Here is an 18,765-nt window from a genome sequence, read left to right as displayed (position 1 = left end):
TGTGTAATAGTCATTGTACAAAAGAGAGGAAAAGAAAGTGCTCTAAACTATATAACTGCATGTATATTTAAGTGTATAAGATAGAAAATGATATCACAGAGTTTTATTGGATCACTGAACAGAACTGTTTGCAGTATCATTGTTGGAATGTCCACTCTACAAGCTTTAATTTTGTGACTTGAACAATTATTTTTAAGATGGCAATATGTAATCCATTAACTAGTGATTTCCTACTGTTCATTTTTCTCTTCTGTAAATCTGTATAACTTGTACCCTTTCACTTTTTTTTCTTTTCTCCTTAAATAAAAAAATAAATAAATAAATAAAAATAAAAAAAAATAAAAATTTAGCATGAAGATCTTCCCTGTTGAAGATCTGCTCATGTAATTACTGAAACACATAAGACCAGACACATTGTATGAATAGTTACATACTAAACATGAGAACAGGGAGTAACAAGAAGCCAATTCACTCTCTGTGAGCCGCGCAAGCCAAAGGAGGCGAAGCAAGCCAATTCACCCTTACAGTGAATCAGCAGAAGCCATGCTGGGCCTTGGAGGAGTAACAAGAAGCCAATTTGCCCTTCCTATGAGCCCACCAGGGAGACAAGAACACCCCAAATCTCCAACACCACCACCACCCATCCATCCCACCCGCTATATTCAACCAGCCAGTTAGGAGAACAGGCTGAGTTGATAGCAACTGAATACAAAAACAACTTAATGCTTTTATTGTCTGATTGACTTTGCAGGCCTAAGGCAAATAGCCTGAGCATCAATTAAACGGATAACAATATGCCTTATAGCAAACAGGGGACTTCCTTCTGTCTTGTTTTTGAAATACAATATTGTTCTCACTGTTTTGCTTTCTTCTATTTTACTTTATTTTATTAAGTGTTCTGTTTTGATTGATTTCATTATGTGTGATAGTATGGGCAGCAATTTTCAAGATAAGAGGCACTATGGTAGCCATTGTTTATTTCCTATTATCTCGTTTTGAAGTCCTATATCACTTTCAATGTTTTGTTCTGATTGGCTTTATTCTGTTTTGTTTGGTTTTATACTCTTTAAAATAAAAAATAAAATAAATAAACATGGGAACACTTGGGAGGCTCAGGCAGAAAGATAGCCACAAGTCTGAGGCCAGTCTGGGCTACACTGCGAGATCCTGTCTCAAAATATATACATACACACATGGAAGAACACACTGCTTAATTACAGTAACAAAGTAAAAACCAGTAAGTAAACAATAATGGCAGTAAAATTTATATCCCTTTACTTCCCAAAGGAAATAAATGGTACAAAAACATCTATATAATCTAGAAATGGGTAAAGGAACTTCCACAATTTTCTGAATTCAAAGCCAGGCATGGTGGCAAATGCCTATAATCCCAGCAGTTGGAAGGCTGAGGGAGGAGGATTATCAAGAGTTGAAGACCAGCCTGGGCTACAAAGTGAGTTCAAGGCCAGCCTGAAATGTATAGTGAAACCCCAATTCAAAAATACAAAAAAAAAAAAAAAAAAAAAAACTCAATTCAACAATTAACAGTAACAACTCAGTAAGATATATGTAAATTTTCATATCAAAATGAAACAAAAACTAAGAAAAATCTAAAATCTTCAGGGAAGAGATAGCTCAGTGGCAGAGTACTTGTCTTGCATACATAAGACCCTTGGTTTGATTCCCCCCCCACTATAAAAAATGTTTAAATCAAAATAAAATCTTTAAAAAAAAAAAAAGAAAATCTTTAGAACTATCTGAAAATTTCTGAGATTTTACCACCCACATGCTTTGAGGAAGCACTGGTCCCCAGGATAAATTCAGCTTCTTCCATAAATACATTGGGTGTACAAACTACCAAATGGAAGAGCAGAAAGAGAACTTGAACTGCTGCATTTTTGCTGAGCTATAATACTAGGAAAGTCTGTTTCAAAACCCAAGAGTCCATCCTCAAAATTAAAGACACTCAAAAGTGTTAGGCTAGGGGCTGGGGATTTAGCTCAGCGGCATAAACACCTGCCTAGCAACCAGGCAGTCATGAGTTAGATCCCTGGTACCGATAAAAAACGAAAAAAAAAGACCAAAAAAAAAAGAGAGCGACCAAAAGTGTTAGGCTGTCATGTACATGTCATCACATTTACCAGAATGGTATTTCATAAAATCACAAATACTCATTCTTAAACTTCAAACAGTATTACTATCATTGAGTACATTCTACCTAAAAGAAACTTTCACTACAAAAACAAATATCTAATTTGTTAAAATTTTAAAAATTGGGGGCTGGGGATTTAGCTCAGTGGCATAAGCACCTGCCTTGCAAGCAGGTGGTCATGAGTTCGATCCCTGGTACCAACAACAACAAAAAATTTTTTTAAATCAAGCTGGGCATGGTAACACACACCTTTAATCCCAGCACTTGGGAGACTGAGGGAGGAGGATCACTACAAATTTGTGACTGGCCTGGGCTGCAAAGTGAGCTCAAGGCCTGCCTGAATTGCATGGTGAGACCCTATTTCAAACACAAACACACACACACACACACACACACCCCACAATTTTAAAACATATCAACCTTTTGTTTGTTTTTGAAACAGGGTCTTGCTATGTAGTCCTGATTGTCCTTAAATTCGCTATGTGGCAGTCTGGCTTCCAACTTGCAGAGATCTTCCTGCCTCAACCTCCAAGGTGCTGGGGTTACAAGCATGCACTATCACTCCCAGCTAGATCAGCCATTAATTAAAAGTGCCTCTAATATACTCATGGAGTTCATAATTTCAAATAGTCTAAATAATAAAAGAACTCAATAAATCTCAGCTATTATAACATTTAGAAATATAATATTTATAATTGAAACCTTAGTTATTATTATAGTATTTACTTATTATAATATTATGCAATTCTTGAAACTTTATAGAAAGAGTTAATAACTATTTGTCAGAACCCAAGTTGGCCCATCATAACCTTACATAGTTACTTAAATGCACATGAGCCCGGATGGTGCTGCATGCCACTTGAGTGGTTGAAGCAGGAGGATTGCTGTTTGAGGTTATCCTGGGCTAGAGTGAGTTCAAGGCTGGCCTGAATTAATTATAGAGTGAGACTCTGTCTCAAAAGAACCTAAAAAGATAAAATAAAAAAAAAAGAGTGCCTAGCATGACGTGGTGGCACATGCTTGTAATCCCAGCACACAGGAAGCTGAGGCCGGAAGATTGTTGCAAATTCAAGACCAGCCTGGGCTACAGTGAGACCCTATTTCAAAAAAAAAAAAAAAAAAAAGAGAGTGCCTTAAGGCTGGGAATTTAGCTCATTGATACAAGCAGCTGCTTGGCAAGTGCACAATCATGAATTCAAATCCCATACCACAAAAAGGAAAAAAAAGAGTGCCTTAGAGGAGTCAAGGTTAGATTCCTTGGATCCTAAGAAAGCAGCAAAGATAAAATAATTTCTGCTAAATAAATTCCCCTATTTTTTCTAGTATAAAAATTTGTATTTTCAAAATTTTGCAATTTTCGAGCAAGGCATGGTGGCTCCCACCTGTAATCCCAGCACTGGGGATGCTGAGGTGGATCACTGCAAGTTCGAAACCAGCCTGGGCTACAAAGTGAGCACAAGGCCAGCCTGAACTATATAGCGAGACCCCGTTTCAAAAAAAAGACAAAAAAAAAAAAAAAATTAGCAATTTTGCCTTTTAGATCTCACATATCTTTATAGGTAATATGATTATAAACTATGGAAGTAAAATCAAAAGACAGATCAGAAGCATTAGAAAGTGAAAAGACAGTTCAGAGTGGGTTGAAAACAGATTAGTTTAGTCAAAATCCTAAAAATTTTAAAAAGTATAAGCCAGGCATGGTAGCCCAGCAGTCTGGGAAACTGAGGCAAGAAGACTGGAAATTAGAGCCACTTCAACAATTTAACTACTTAGTGAGACCCTACACCAAAAAAGAAGGAAAAAGGGACAGGCATAGGGGCATAGACCTGAAATTCCAGCACTCGGGAGGCTTGAGGCATGAAGACTGCCCTGAGTTTCAGGCCAGCCTGAATTACAGTACAAGACCTCATCTGAAAAAAATTCTAGGGGGAACCAAGTTCAACAGAAAAAAAAAAGGAACTAAACCTTGCATGGCGCATCATACTTCTAATCCCAGTTACCAGGGAGGCTGAGGCAAGAGGACTCCAAATTCAAGGCCAGTCTGAGCCACCTGGCAACACCCTAAGCCGAATTTTTTTTAAAAGGCTGGGAATGTAGCTCAGTGATACAGCACTTGTCTAATCTGTGGAAGACCCTAGGTTCAATCTTAAGTACCACCAAAAAAAAAAAAAAAAACCCTGAACATGTTTGGCAACATGCTTTCTACTTTATAATTCATGTGGGTGTGCTGGCATACTCTCTGAGAACAAGACCAAGCAAGCACCTTTCTAGGTGACATCTTAGATAATGAACTTGGGCCTGTTTTTATAGTTACAAGAGTACGCATAAAGCCTTACATTAAAAACAAAGCTTACCCAAAAAGCTATTTAAAAACACATACACAAGAGCTAGCTGTGTAGCTGAATGATAGAGCAAATGCCTAGGCTTGCCTACTATGAGTGAGATCTGGGGTTTGATTGACAGCACTATAAATTGCACACACACTGTAAAAATTGGTATGCTTTCTTTGAGATCTAAGTACTCATCAGGTATCTGGTCCACAAAAAAAAAAGGACATTGCAGAGGCTTTTCTGAAGTCCATTTTTCTCTTTTTCATTCATTCAATAATTCCTTTTTACATATTAAACACAAACTGAAGTATCAAAATAGATATTCACCACTTCTAACTATTCAATTGCAGAGTTCAAAGGTAAGTTTCAGTTTAAGAGCAAAATACTGGAATGCATCCAGAAAAATTAGAAAATATGAAAAGGTATAAAGAAACAGTATTTTAATTTCAGTTACCAGAAATTTAACAGCTCAGTGTCTAACTCCCAAAATGTGTACTTGATACAAAAATTGGTTCTAGCACTTAAAAATTAAAACATCTTGATTACTTAAGGAGTTGAAGTTCTAAATTCTATACTAACACAACTTTAGGCAGTTCAAATATGAAAATAACATAACTGAAATCCTTCTTGCCTAAGAAAAATTAACTCAAGGAAAGAAAATGTGGGTGTAAAAACACAAGCCATGCATGGTGGCACACACCAATAATCCCAGCACTCAAGAGGCTGAGGCAAGAAGATGAGTCTGAGATCAGCTGGAATATTCCGAAGTGAGTTCAAGGCCAGATTGAACTATATAGTGAGACCCTCGCTCGAAAAGACAAAAAAAGAAAAAGAAAAGAAAACCAACAGGAGATAATTGCAAAGAATAATTTCGCACTTATATTCTATTTCCAAAAATAACTCTTAACATTGTCATAGTTGCGGTTAGTCTTTAAAAAAAAACAAATCATATTGGGCCAGGGATATAGCTCAGTGGCACAGCACCTGCCTGGCAAGTATAAGGTCATAAGTTTGCTCCCCAGTACCAAAAAAATCATCATCATCATCATCATCGTCATCATCATCATCACATTCGGATTCCCTTCCAGACCTTTTGCAATCACAAGGGTGACACAAGGAAGTTCAGTTTTAGGAAGTTCTGCAAATACTGTTTGCAATGGTAGCTACACCAACACATACTCCACCAGCAGTTTCTAAAACTACCATTCTTACCACATCTTCAATTATTGTCAGACATCAAACTGTCATGGGACAAACGTTTCATCATTTATCTCAATGTATATTTCCTTAACTATTAACCCATCACTGATTATAATTCAAAAATAACAGCTGGTGGGGCTGGGGATTTAGCTCAGCGGCATAAGCCCCTGCCTTGCAAGCGCAAGGCCTTGAGTTCAATCCCCCGTACCGATAAAAAAATAACAACAGCTGGGTGAGGAGACACACACCTGTAACAGGAGAGCTACTCAAGAGTTCAAGGTCAGCCCAAACTACATGGAGAGACCTGTCTCAAAAAACAAAACAAACAAAAATAAACAAAAATTGAGTGCGGTGGCGCACACCTGTGAACCCAACACTCAGGAAGTTAAGGCAGGAGGTTTGTTGTGAGTTTGAGACCAGCCTGGGATGCAAAGTGAGCTCAAGGTCAGCCTGAACTGCCTAGTGAGACCCTGTCTCAAAAAGACAAAAAATAAAATAAACTATGGCACCCCAGGGATGTAGCTCAGCAGCGTAAGTGCCTGCCTGCCAAGTGCGGGTCCTGAATGACTACCTATACAAAAAAAGACAGTATTTGCAGTAGTATCTTTTCTACATGACTTTTCTTTGGGAGGATATTTTTAAACAGCCCTGGGGCTTGAATTCAAGACCTTGAGCATGTTATAACTAAGTAGTCTACCACTGAACTGTATTTCCAGCCCTCTTCTTTATGACAGGAAAATCTATTGGCCCTCAACATACAGAACAAGAGCATAATTAAAAAAGAAAATGCTGAATTGGGTATGGTGGCCTGTAACCCCAGCACTAGGGAAGCTGAGGCAGAGGACTGCTGTGAATTAGAGACCAGCCTGGATTATATAACAAAACCCTGTCTCAAAAACAAACAAAAACCAAAATGCAGGTATGGTGGCACATATCTGTAATCCCAGCACTCAAGAAGCTGAAACAGGATTGCCATGAGTTCCAGGGCAGCCAACCTGTCTACATAGTTAAGTTCAAGGCCAACTTGAATTACATAGTGAGACTTTACCTCAAAAAAAAAAAAAAATTAAATAAATAAAATAACCAAAGCCAAGCACGGTGGTACACACTTGTAATCTCAGCACTTGTAAGGTGAGGCAGGAGAATCACAACTTTGAGGCCACAGTCTGGGTTACACAGTGAGTTCAGGGTCAGCATTAACCATATAGGGAACCATGTCCCAAAAAAACAACAGGGCTTGGGATTTAGTTCAGTGGTATAAGTGCCTGCCTGGCAAGCGCAAGGTCATGAGTTCAGTAACTGTACCAAAAAACAACAACAAATAAACAAACAAACAAAAAACCTCACCAGCCCAATGCAGTGCTGCACACCTCTAATTCTAGCATTCAGGAGGCTGTGTGAGGAAGGTCACTGTGAGTTCAAAGTCAGCCTGGGCTACACAATGAGTTCAAGAGCAGCCTGAACTGTGTACACCATTAGACCCTGTCTTAAAGAAAAAAAACAAAAAACCCTAGAATCATAGAATCATTTCAGCAAAGCAGGAACTTCACCTAGAGGAGTGATGGTGCAACTTTTAGAGGTTTCAATGATCTCTTTGTCTTATATCACCATAAAGATTAACCAAAACCTACACAGTAGCATGTACTGAGAGTTCTCCAAATGAAATAAAATGCTCACAAAAGTACTACATGGTGTTTGGGAAATAATTTCTAATCATTTAAAAAAATGCAAGATGCTGGGGATTTAGCTCAGTGTCCTAAGTGCCTGCCTGGCAAGCACAAGGTTGTGAGTTTGATCTCCAGTACCCCCCAAAAAAAAAAAAAAAAAAAAGCAAGATGAGGGCCAGGGATTTAGCTTAGGGGCATAAGCACCTGCCTGGCAAGCACTAGGTTGTACGATCCCTGGTACCAAAAAAAAAAAAAAAAAAAAAAAAAAAAAACAAGATGAAAAAGACCCAATTCAATTAAGCAGACATAGTACTATTTGAAAGATTTAAGAAACAGAAGTGCTTTGTTCCTAAAAACACAAAACTTACATCCTATAAACTAACCACTTATTCAGCAAACATTTATTGATCACCTATTAAGTGCCAAATCTTATTCTGGTACATTAAAGACAAAGTCCCTATTCTCACAGAACTGACACACATAGGAAAGACAAAGACAAAAATAATAAATAAGGGCTGGGGATTTACCTCAGCGGCATAAACGCCTGCCTTGCAAGCAGGCAGTCGTGAGTTCAATCCCTGGTACCGATAAAAAGGAAAAAGACAAATAATAATAATAATAATAATAATAAATAGACAAATACATAACACCAGATAAGTATATGCCATGAAGAAAATAAAAGACACAGGAACAAGAAATGATAAAAGGCAGCAGTGTGAAGCCACAGAAGGTGACAGGAAAGACCTCTCTCTGGTAGTGACTTGTAACAGTACAATCAATTCAACCTAAGTCTTTTCAATTCAAATCAAGTTTCATGTAATAGTTTTCTTCATCTTATCATGCTTCCCTCACCTTTTTCCCCCCAGAAAATGTATGCTGCAGTGGTTGTTCTATTATTGCTACTCCTGTAATTTTAGGAGGAAAAAAATCTCATAAAAGGTTGAAGTTTCTTCATAAATAAGGACAACTTTTTTTTTTGGTCTTTTTCGTTTTTATCGGTACCGGGGATCGAACTCACGACTGCCTGCTTGCAAGGCAGGCGCTTATGCCGCTGAGCTAAATCCCCAGCCCCATAAGTGCAACTTTCAAAGCACACATATTGACGGGGGGAGGTTGAGTGATTTGTGAAAGTATTAAAGCTAAAATGAAGAACTCTAAGAATCTGAAATAGAATTTCAAGAAAATGACATGTTAACTCTCCAACTCTATAATCTGCATGCTTACTTCCCATTATATATGAAAAGAAGGATGTCAGCATCAGGAATATATATTTAAATCAAGATTCAGTTATTTTTCTCTTAAAGATAAAAAATTAGGATATCCTCCTCTTAAAAGCCCCACGACCTTCATGTAAGTCAACAAATTCTAAATCAGCAAACCCTAAAATTTCTTTTCACAGGCTTGCACAAAAGCTTGCAGGGCTTCCATAACTTGCACTAAGGTACTGCCTTTAGACAAAAATCTAACAGGCAGCCAAGTGTAGTAGCGCACATCTGTAATCCTAGCACTGAAGCTGAGGCAGGAGGATCTTTGAGTCTGAAGCCAACTTGGGCTAGATAATAAGTTCAAGGCCAGCATAAACTACACAATGAGACACTATCTAAAAAAAAAAAAAAAAAAAAGAAAGAAAGAAAGAAAAAGAAAAGATGCAGTAATATTGGTCAATGTAAAGAAGGCTGTGTTTAAAAAGTTTCCTTGGGGGGCTGGAGGTTTAGCTCAGCGGCATAAGCGCCTGCCTTGGACGCAGGCAGTCGTGAGTTAGATCCCCAGTACCGATAAAAAGGAAAAAGACAAAAAAAAAAAGTTTCCTTGGGCTAGGGATTTAGCTCAGTGGCATAAGCACCTGCCTTGGAAGTACACAGTCAGGAGTTCAATCCCTGGTGCTGATAAAAAAATAAAAATAAAAATTTCCTCCTGGGACTGGGTACTCAACAAGGGCCTTCTTATTATTGATCTATCTGCATCTCAGCCCTTATTTTAGACAGAATCTCACTAAGTCAAAGTCATTAAGTTGCCCAGGCCAAGCTAGAACTTTCCATCCTTCTGTCTCAGACTCTCACAGTGCTGAGATTATAAGTGTGTACCACCACACCCAGCTATTAAATTTTTTCATTTACCTGTCATCTTGTTTGCCTTGTCTTCTGTCTTACCTAACAATGCAAATATCCTCCCAGGCACTCACAGATGCAAAAGAAAAAACACAAAACCTTACTTCCATTTCAGCAGTTATTAATCATTTTGCACCATCGACTTTTTGGCAGTCTGGAGAAGCCGATGCCCTGTCTAGGATTGCTTTTAAAAACATGATATATGTACATGTACCAACTTCTCAAGATGACTATCAAATGCATGTAATGTAAACATGTACTAGTAAAACTTTTAAAAAGTGATTAAAAAAAAAATAGAGGCAGGAGGGCTAGGGATTTAGCTCAGTGGCATAAGCGCCTGTCTTGCAAGCAGGCAGTCGTGAGTTCGATCCATGGTACCCATAAAGAGGAAAAAAAAAAAAAAAAGAGGCAGGGAATATGAAAGAGGAGGAGTGAGTGTAAGGGCAGCTAATAGGGGGGTTGATATGAGCAAATTATATTATACCTGAACTCCCTATCCCCCACAAAAAATGTGACACTAGGGGAGAGGCTTGAGGATGAGGTAACAGGGAGGGGTGAAAATTATCAAAGTATAAGCTGGGCGTGGTATCTCAGGCCTGTAATCCCTGCACTCAGAGGCTGAGGCAGGAGGATTCTTGCGAGTTCGAGATGAGCCTGGGCTACAAAGTGAGCTCAAGGCTAGCCCGAACTGCACAGAGACCCTGTCTCAAGAAGACCAAAAAAAAAAAAAAAAAAAGTATATTATGTACATGCACTAATCTGCCAAAATGAAACCCATTATCTGTATAACCAATTTTTTAAAAAGAATTTAAAAAATATAATACAGCCAGCTGTGATGGTGCATACTTCTTATCCCAGCACCAGGGAAGCTAAGGCAGGACAATCCTAAATTCAAGGCTAGCATGGACTACACAGCAAAATCTTATTTCAAAACGAAAAGGAAAAATAAAAAATAAAAAAAAACCTAATAGCTGTGACGATAAAGACAATATATTATAATGTAATATGAACAAAACAAACTGATATAGTAATATTGACTGCTGCTTTATCATATTTAAAACATCTGACAGTATCTTTAGCAATATCATAAATCCAAAGAAATCATAAACAAATAATATTCTGAGATATCTCCATCACCATAAATTTGATAAAGAAATACCTAATTTTTACTAGTGACAATCACAGATATTGCTAACACTACTGTGGTTTACGCCCTACTTTCATAATAAAGGAAATAATAAATCTCAATTCGTAATTTATCCCCATTTTAGTTAAACAGCCCCTTGAATTGTACTCACATTCGATCCACTGGTGAACCCAGTTTTAAAACTTTCTCCAGTTCCACACCTTGCTCAAATTGATTTGTCACAAATTTTTGGTGTCTTTCTTTTTTTTTTTTTGTTTTGTTTTTTGTTTCGATATGTTGCCCAGGTTGGCCTACAAGTCAGGGTGATCCTTCTGCCCTCAGTCTCCCGAATATTGGGATGACAGGCTTGCATCGCCACACCTGGCGTGTCACAAATTTTTAAAAGCACCAATTTCTCCTTGACATAGCCTTTATCTGAATATATCACCCTGTCTCCTCGTTCTTATGCAGATTTATGCATAGAATCGTATTTCTGAGGTTTGCTTAGCCAGCCAGCGTGCACTAGCATTCTGCCAATCAATATAAGGTGAAGTCGAAGGAAGAGAGAGCTGGAAACAACCGACAACCTCTCGTTTCCCGACCTGCTCCAGCTCTGTCAAGTGTGTGCGTGGACAGGGGACAGGCTGCCCAAGGCCCGCGCGCCCAGCTCACGCAGCCGACATCCTCACCCGGCAGGGGAAGATGCCCAGTCAGCTGCTCGCCGCTGAATTCAGTTCCCCACTGTCCGAGACCCGCCCCGGCCCGTCGGTCCCACGGAGCAGCCCGCGAACCGCGGTTCCGTCCCGCCCCATCCCCTACGCGTCCCTCCTCACCCGCCCCTGCCTGACGCCCCAGCCCTGATGTTGCTTCTTCTCTCCGGGCCCGGCCGCGTGTCCCTGCCGCTGCGCGCAACACGGAGCGAGGAAGGGCCGACTCGGGGTCAGCGGCACCGGCGCCCGGCCGTCAAGCACAGGCTACGGCCCTAGGTCGGAGAGTCCAGGCTTCCAGGTACAAGCCTCAATGCCGGCCCGGCAGGCTCACTCACCGACGGGCGCATGCGGAAGAAGGCACCAAGATCCTCGTCCGAGAGCCAGTCGCTCTCAGAGCGGTAGCCCTCGCCGCTAACTGCCACCGTCGTCGCCGCTGGCTGGTCGGCTTCCCTGCGTTTTGCGGCGGCGCGGCCGCCACGACAGCGCGCATGCGCAGCGCCGCGGGGGCCCCTGGGAGCGGTGGTTCTGCGGGAGGCAGCGGCGTGGCTTCCGCTCTGGCTGGCGACGCTTGGCGGGAACTGGCGGAGTTCACGGGGTTGGCGATGCGCTGAAGGGCCGGCGCCGCCTCGGCGAGGGCAGGTCGCGAACGGTACAAGCCCTCGCCTACGGGCACAGCATTGCTGGAGGGGAAAATCCGCCCCGCCAAGTACGTAGGAAGTGAAAATGTAGACGCCTGGTAGCCCAGGATATTCTCCGAATAATATTCACACTCTCTCTCTCTCTCTCTCTCTCTCTCTCTCTCTCTCTCTCTCTCTCTCTCTTCTCTTTCTCTCTCTCTCCCCCCTCCCTCCCCTCTCCCCTCCTTTCCTCCCCCCGCCCCCCTTCTCTTCTCTCTCATCCCTCCTCTCCTTTCTGTAAAAAGGGTCGTTAAAAACCGGGCCAGATGAGGTGGCGCACGCCTGTAATACCAGCAGTCCGGAGACTCAAGCAGGTGCATCACCACGAGGTAGAGGCCACCATGGATTACAGAGACTCTGGCCAAAAAAAAAAGTGTTTCATTGTTTTGGATGGTGCCTGGGTTTTCAGTATCAAACCTAGTTTCTCACTTCTCATTTTATCAAATTTCACTTGTTAACTTAATCATACCGTTACATCAGGTGACTACTAACAAAATGATTAATGGGCTGGGAAAATAGCTCTGCAGCACAAGGACCAGCTTGGCAAATGTGAGGCTATGAGTTCGAACCCCAGTACCAAATAATAATAATAGTACTGGTAGTAATAGTAATAATTCAGATATATTTAGAGGTCCTATTAGCCGCGTTAACCAGGGGAAGACCTGGCGAAGGTCCTCTATACCTCCAGCCTCTTGTACGTTCAGCCAAATGAGCCTCTGGGAGCTCAACAGTTCAAATATCAGGATTCTCACTACCTTTTAAGTAGTGCAGTCTGCTGCGCTGTTGAACACCTCTAAATGTAAGAAAGCCCTCCCTCCTGCTGAGCAGAAATCTGCTTCCCTTCTATAGCCTTTTGAAAAATAGAAAACAAAACTGGGCGACTGAGCCCGGGGGTCACAAACTTAAGGCCAGCTACATAGTTCCAGGACAGCCTGAGCTAAAAAAAAAAAAAAAAAAAAAAAAGCAGTAAGGGGCCTGGGGATATAGCTCAGCAGCGCAGCACCTGTCTGGCAAGTGCAAGGTTCTGAGTTTGATTCCTGGTACCCAAAAATTTTTAAAAAAAGAAAGAAAACAATGACTATATCCTCCAACACTGGGAGTCTCCAGGGGGGAAAATGATAAAAAGCCACTTCCCCAACTATTTTAGATATGAATCAGCCCCCAAACTATTCTCTATCTAATTACCTTCCTTGATGTAACCCCTTTAAAAATTGTCTGTATTTGCTTCGTATTGCTGTATTGTTTGGGGTTTTATTTGTTTATTTTAGATTTGTTGAGATAGGATCTTGCTATGTAGTTCAGGCTGTCCTCAAATTTGTGGTGATCCCCCTGCCTCAGCCTCCCCTTTGCTCAGGTCATACCATAGGCAGTGGACACCACCACCCAGCTACCTGTAGTTTCATTACTACAGTCAAGTTCCTGGCCAGCATTATTGTTATCATGTTGCCATTCAACTGAGGCAAGAACACAATTCCAAAGATTTATCAACTCTTGTTACACTGTACAAAGCAGGGAGATGAAAAGGCAATGGGATACAATTTACAATCTAAAGTGGAAAGGAACTCCTACAGTTGAATTATTGTAAAAATGAACTATGTAACTATTACTAGGTTGTATGAGATTCCCAGAGAAAGGGACCTTATCATGTTGAGAAGCCATGACTGACATGTGACGCTTGGCCAAATGTCAAGGCAAGAGATGGCATCTGTGGATGGCTAAGGAAATCCCAGACCTGTTACAGTGAATGTGTTCATAGCAGGCTCAAGGCACTGAGTGCTGTAGACGGGATGAGCTCTCAGGCCAGAGAGAGAAGAGAGAAAGGCCCTGAAAGCTGCGAAAGCACCTACATTGTTCCTGCCAAGATGAACAAAACTGGAATGGTCACTGAATTGTTCTGCATTTTGTTTTGATTTCTTTGGTTTGGGTTGGGTTTTTTGTATTGTTTGTTTGTTTTTTGGAACAAGGTGTCACTACATAGTTCAGGCTGGCCTTGAACTCCCAAGGTAGCCCAGGCTGACTTCAAACTCATGGGAATCCTCCTGCCTCACCCTCCTGTGTGTTGGAATTACAGGCATGCACCACCATACATGGCCCACTGAATTGTTCTGAACCCTATTGTGTCACCTGTAAAGGAAGAATTTAGCTAAGGTTTTCCTGCTTTCCATTTGGCACACTCAATAGATGCAATCCTCCTATGAGAACTATGATCACAACAATAATTCCTGAAGATTACAGAGCATGTGGAGCACATTTACACATGAGAAAGTAACCCAGGAGATGAAAATGTGCTCAGAATCAATAGATGGTACTTCCAGAGGGCAGAGAGAACCCTGTTGTCCCCCAAAACCCTGTCATAGTAATAATGTTTTTGTTTTTGCAGGGCTGAAAAAATAGAGTGCTGAGTTATATCCTCTTGTCTTTTTTTAAAATTTGAGACAAGGTCACACTAAATTGTTCAGGCTGACTTTGAACTTGCAGTTCTTCTGTCTCAGCCTCCAAAGTAACTAGGATTACATCTGTGTGCCACATGCCCATCAGAGAGCCTCTTCTTCCCCATTGTCCTCCTGGAGCCTGGCTACCTAGAAATAAATACCTCTTTTTCTTGCATTTTCCCAGATGCTGGTGGGGATGGAGCCCAGAGTTCCACACATGCTGTATAAGGTCTCTGCCACTGAGCTACCCTGCAGCCTCAGCGGGTTTGTCTTTTTTTTTTTTTTTTGTCTTTTTCAGTACCAGGGCTCGGACTCATGACTGCCTGCTTGCAAGGCAGGCGCTTATGCCGTTGAGCTAAATCCCCAGCCCAACGGGTTTGTCTTTTAGTGAGGCTGCTTAGAGATCATCCAGCCTGCATCCATAGTCTTTTGAATTTGGAGGCCAGATTTCAAGACATACTACTTAAAATGAATAAACCACTGGGGAAAGTCACATTAGAGAGGTTATGAGCCAAGCGTGGTGGTGCACACCTAAAAATCCCAGCACTCAGGAGGCTGATGTAGGAGAATTTTCTCAAGTTCGAGGCCAGCCAGAGTGACATAATGAGTTTAAGGGCAGCCTGAATGACATAGTAAGGCCCTATCTCTTAAAAACACACACAAAATATATACTCTACTAAGGAAAACATGACAGTTAAGAGAAAGCAAACATACAAGAAAGAAAACAGAGCCGTATCTAAAAAGAAAAATTAGGAAGAGAATGACCAAGATGCAAAGAAAGGAAGTCTTCGCTATGACACGACTTTATCTGTTTGGTACAAAAAATGTTAGCACACACTTGACAATATACAGCCCAGCCTATGGAAAATTTAGTATCTTATTTGAGTCAATTAAATTATAGACTAAATGATAAAATGATACAGCACAAAACTCATGCTTTTACCACGAAAGAAACCTGTATTTTCAACTGTAAAACAGAGATAGTTCCAACCCTATGTGCTGAAAGTAATACTAAAGAATTGCCAGGTGAAGTGGTGAGTGCCTAGAGCCCAACACTGGACATGCTTAAGCAGGAGGACCACGTGAACTCTGGACTTTGCCTCAGATAATGACAAAAAACAGCAAAAAGACAAGGAGACAGATTAAAGCTTTACTTACCATAAAGCAAAGTTTAAATGTAAGATGTTATGCAGTTCTATGGTTTGAACTCAAATACCAGTAAGTATTTACATCATTCAATACTGAAGATTAGATAACAAGCCCTTTTTAGTTCACTACATTTTTAAAATTTTTACAATCAGGTAATACAAGAAATCCATTCTTTAAGAATGTATGTAGGGGCTGGGGGTTTAGCTCAGTGGCATAAGTGCCTGCCTTGAAAGCAGGCAGTCGTGACTTTGATCCCTGGTACCGATAAAAAGGAAAAAGACAAAAAAAAAAAAAATGTATGTAATCTAGCTGGATTTGGTGGCACACACCGGCAGCCTCCTGGCAGGCTGAGGCAAGAGGGTCACAACTTCAAGCCCAGCCTGGGCAATTTAGGAACTTAGCAAGATCCTGTCTCAAAATAACAAAGTGAAAAAAGGATGAGCATGTAGTTCAGTGGAAAGACCCTGGATTAAATCACCAATATTGAAAAACAGTAGAAAATACAAGTAAGACCAGTTGTGAGTTCAAGGCCAGCCTGCACTACTGATACCCTATCTCAAAAAACTAACAAGGATGCAGATGAAGTTGGGGGGGGCACAAACCTGTAATCCTAGCACTTGTGAGGCCAAACCAGGAGGACTGCTGAGAGTTCAGACCAGTCTGGGCTATAAAATGAGTTCAAGACCAGTTGAAGGGGTTGGGGATTTAGCTTAGCGGCGTAAGTGCCTGCCTTGCAAGCAGGCAGTTGTGAGTTCAATCCTTGGTACCAATAAAAATGAAATTATTATCGTTGGGCGTGGTGGCTCACGCCTGTAATCCCAGCACTCCAGAGGCTGAGGTGGGAGGATCCTTGCAAGTTCAAGGCCAGCTGGGGCTACAAAGTGAGCTCAAGGCCAGCTTGAACTGCATAGCGAGGCCCTGCCTCAAAAAGACAAAAAAAGGTGCTGGGGATTTAGCTCAGCGGCATAAGCGCCTGCCTTGCAAGCAGGCAGTCGTGAGTTCCATCCCTGGTACTGATAAAAAGGAAAAAGACAAAAAAAAAAAAAAAAAAAAAAAAAGGGACAGAGATTTAGCTCAGTGGCCTAGGCATGAGGTTGTGAGTTTGATCCCTGGCACCAAAAAAAAAGAAAAAAAATTCTGAGATATTGTCTCATTAGTTTCCTCAAGTAGGCCTTGAACTTGCAGTCCTCAAGATTATACCATTCTCCGATAGCTTTAAACAAATTTTTTTATTAGTATATGTTACCCTTAGTAATTTTTTTATTAGTATATGTTACCCTCAGCCTCCAGAGTGCTGAGATTATAGATGTCTACCACCATGCTCAGCTCCAGTATTGGTTTTTTTTTTTTTTCTTTTTTCTGGTACCAGGGATCGAACTCACAACCGCCTGCTTGCAAGGCAGGTGCTTATGCCGCTGAGCTAAATCCCCAGCCCTTCTTTTTTTTTTTGAGGCAGGGTCTCGTTATACAGCTCAGGCTGGCCATGTGCTCACTTTGTAGCCCAGGCTGGTCTTGAACTTACAATGATCCTCCAGCCTCAGTTTCCTGAGTGCTGGGATTACAAGAGTGCACCACAATGCCTGGCACCAGTATTAGGTTTTTGTTTTGTTTTGCTTTTTGTTTTTGTCTTTTTCCTTTTTATCAGTACTGGGGATCAAACTCACGACTGCCTGCTTGCAAGGCAGGCGCTTATGCCGCTGAGCTAAGTCCCCAGCCCCAGTATTAGCTTTTATACAGGCAAACACATGCATACTCTACAGGAGAAAGTGGATAAGAGTTACTTCTACTAATATAGGGGAATGGGCTGAAGACAGGGAGACATTGTGTATTTTTGTACACTTTAGATTATATACCATGTATGTATTTCCTAGCTTAAATGTTTTGAAGTTTGACACATACTAAATAGCACCTTTCAAATTCTATATAGGGAACTCTTTAGAGTTGGCAATTCATTTTACTTCAGAGTTACTATTTTATGAATGAAACAAGTGATTCACAGGTAATAGATTCTTTTATAAATATAACAGGACAGCTTGGTGAGGAGACAGAATTTTATCAGGCTTTCGGACAATCAAACAGAACCTCAGATTGACTCATTCCAGGTCACAGAACTAGAAAGTAACTGGATTGGAACTCAGCACAGATTTTCTGCTTCTATATCCCATGATCTTTCCCCTCTCTTACTTTGACAATGTGTACTCCTAAATACATTCTATAGGAAAATACATGTGGAGTACAGAAAAGGCATTATTACTTTTCCATGTTTATATAGGAAAGATTTTCTAATATCTATAGATTTTAGAAAGTAAAGACAGGGTTTAATCCCTAGCACACATACACACAGAAAATCAAAGATAAAGAAGGGCAGCTGGAGATTTAGCTCAGCGGCATAAGCGCCTGCTTTGCAAGCAGGCAGTCGTGAGTTCAATCCCTGGTACTGAAAAAAACAAACAACAACAAAAAAAGATAAGGACATTTTAAAGCATGTGCTATAACTCTAGCACTCACAGGACTCGCCATGAATTTAACACAAACCCTGGTACATAGTGTTTTGTTTTGTTTTGTTTGTGGTACCAGGGATCAAACTCACATCCTTGTGCTTGCCAGGCAGATCCTTGTGCCACTGAGCTAAATCCCTGGCCCTCATAGTACTTTTTTGTTTTGTTTTGTTTTGGTACTAGAAATCAAACTCATAACCTCATGCTTGCCAGACAAGAGCTGTGCTGCTGGTTATATCCCTGGCTCCTTTCCTGCCCCGCTTTTTTTGAGTCTGGCTATGCAATCCAGGCTGGCCATGAAGTCATTATGTAGCCCAGGCTAGCTGCTAACTCACAGCAGTCCTCCTGCCTCAGCCTCCTGAGTGCTGGAATTACAAGTGTGCACCAACACACCCAGCTTGTTTTTTTGAGGCTGGGTGTTGCTATCTAGTTCAGATTGGTTTTGAATCCACTATGGAACCCAGGTTGGCTTTGAAGTCTTAGCAATTCCTCCTGTCTCAGTCTCCCAGTACAGGTATAGGGCCACCATACCCAGTTTAAGGCACAGTGAGTGAGTTTAAAGCCAGCCTAAACTACATAGTGAAACCCTGTCTCAAAAAAACAAAAAGGTATAACTGATTATAACCCACTGCACTTAAAAATATATGTAAACTGGGCACAGTGGCACACACTTGTAATTCCAGCATATGGGAGGCTGAGGAAGGAGAATTGCCTTG

General features: G+C 41.0%; 1 protein-coding gene across 15 annotated transcripts in view; it reads right to left on the bottom strand.

Annotated features, from left to right (window-relative positions):
* Gapvd1 (GTPase activating protein and VPS9 domains 1) overlaps positions 1 to 11,769 on the bottom strand; it is an 84,314-nt gene extending 72,545 nt beyond the window's left edge. For 14 of the 15 annotated variants that reach the window (XM_063227358.1, XM_063227374.1, XM_063227401.1 and 11 more), the window contains exon 1: positions 11,629 to 11,769. The gene's annotated coding sequence lies outside the window, so the exon portion shown is untranslated. The remainder of the gene's footprint in view (positions 1 to 11,628) is intronic. The other variant, XM_063227363.1, reaches the window with a different exon arrangement.
* Positions 11,770 to 18,765: the final 6,996 nt, after the last annotated feature.

Source organism: Cavia porcellus, unplaced genomic scaffold (genome assembly GCF_034190915.1).
Source record: "Cavia porcellus strain 051 isolate PalLab524CR breed Dunkin Hartley unplaced genomic scaffold, mCavPor4.1 scaffold_1, whole genome shotgun sequence".
Lineage (NCBI taxonomy): Eukaryota > Metazoa > Chordata > Mammalia > Rodentia > Caviidae > Cavia > Cavia porcellus.
This window is presented reverse-complemented; position numbering and strand designations above follow the sequence as displayed.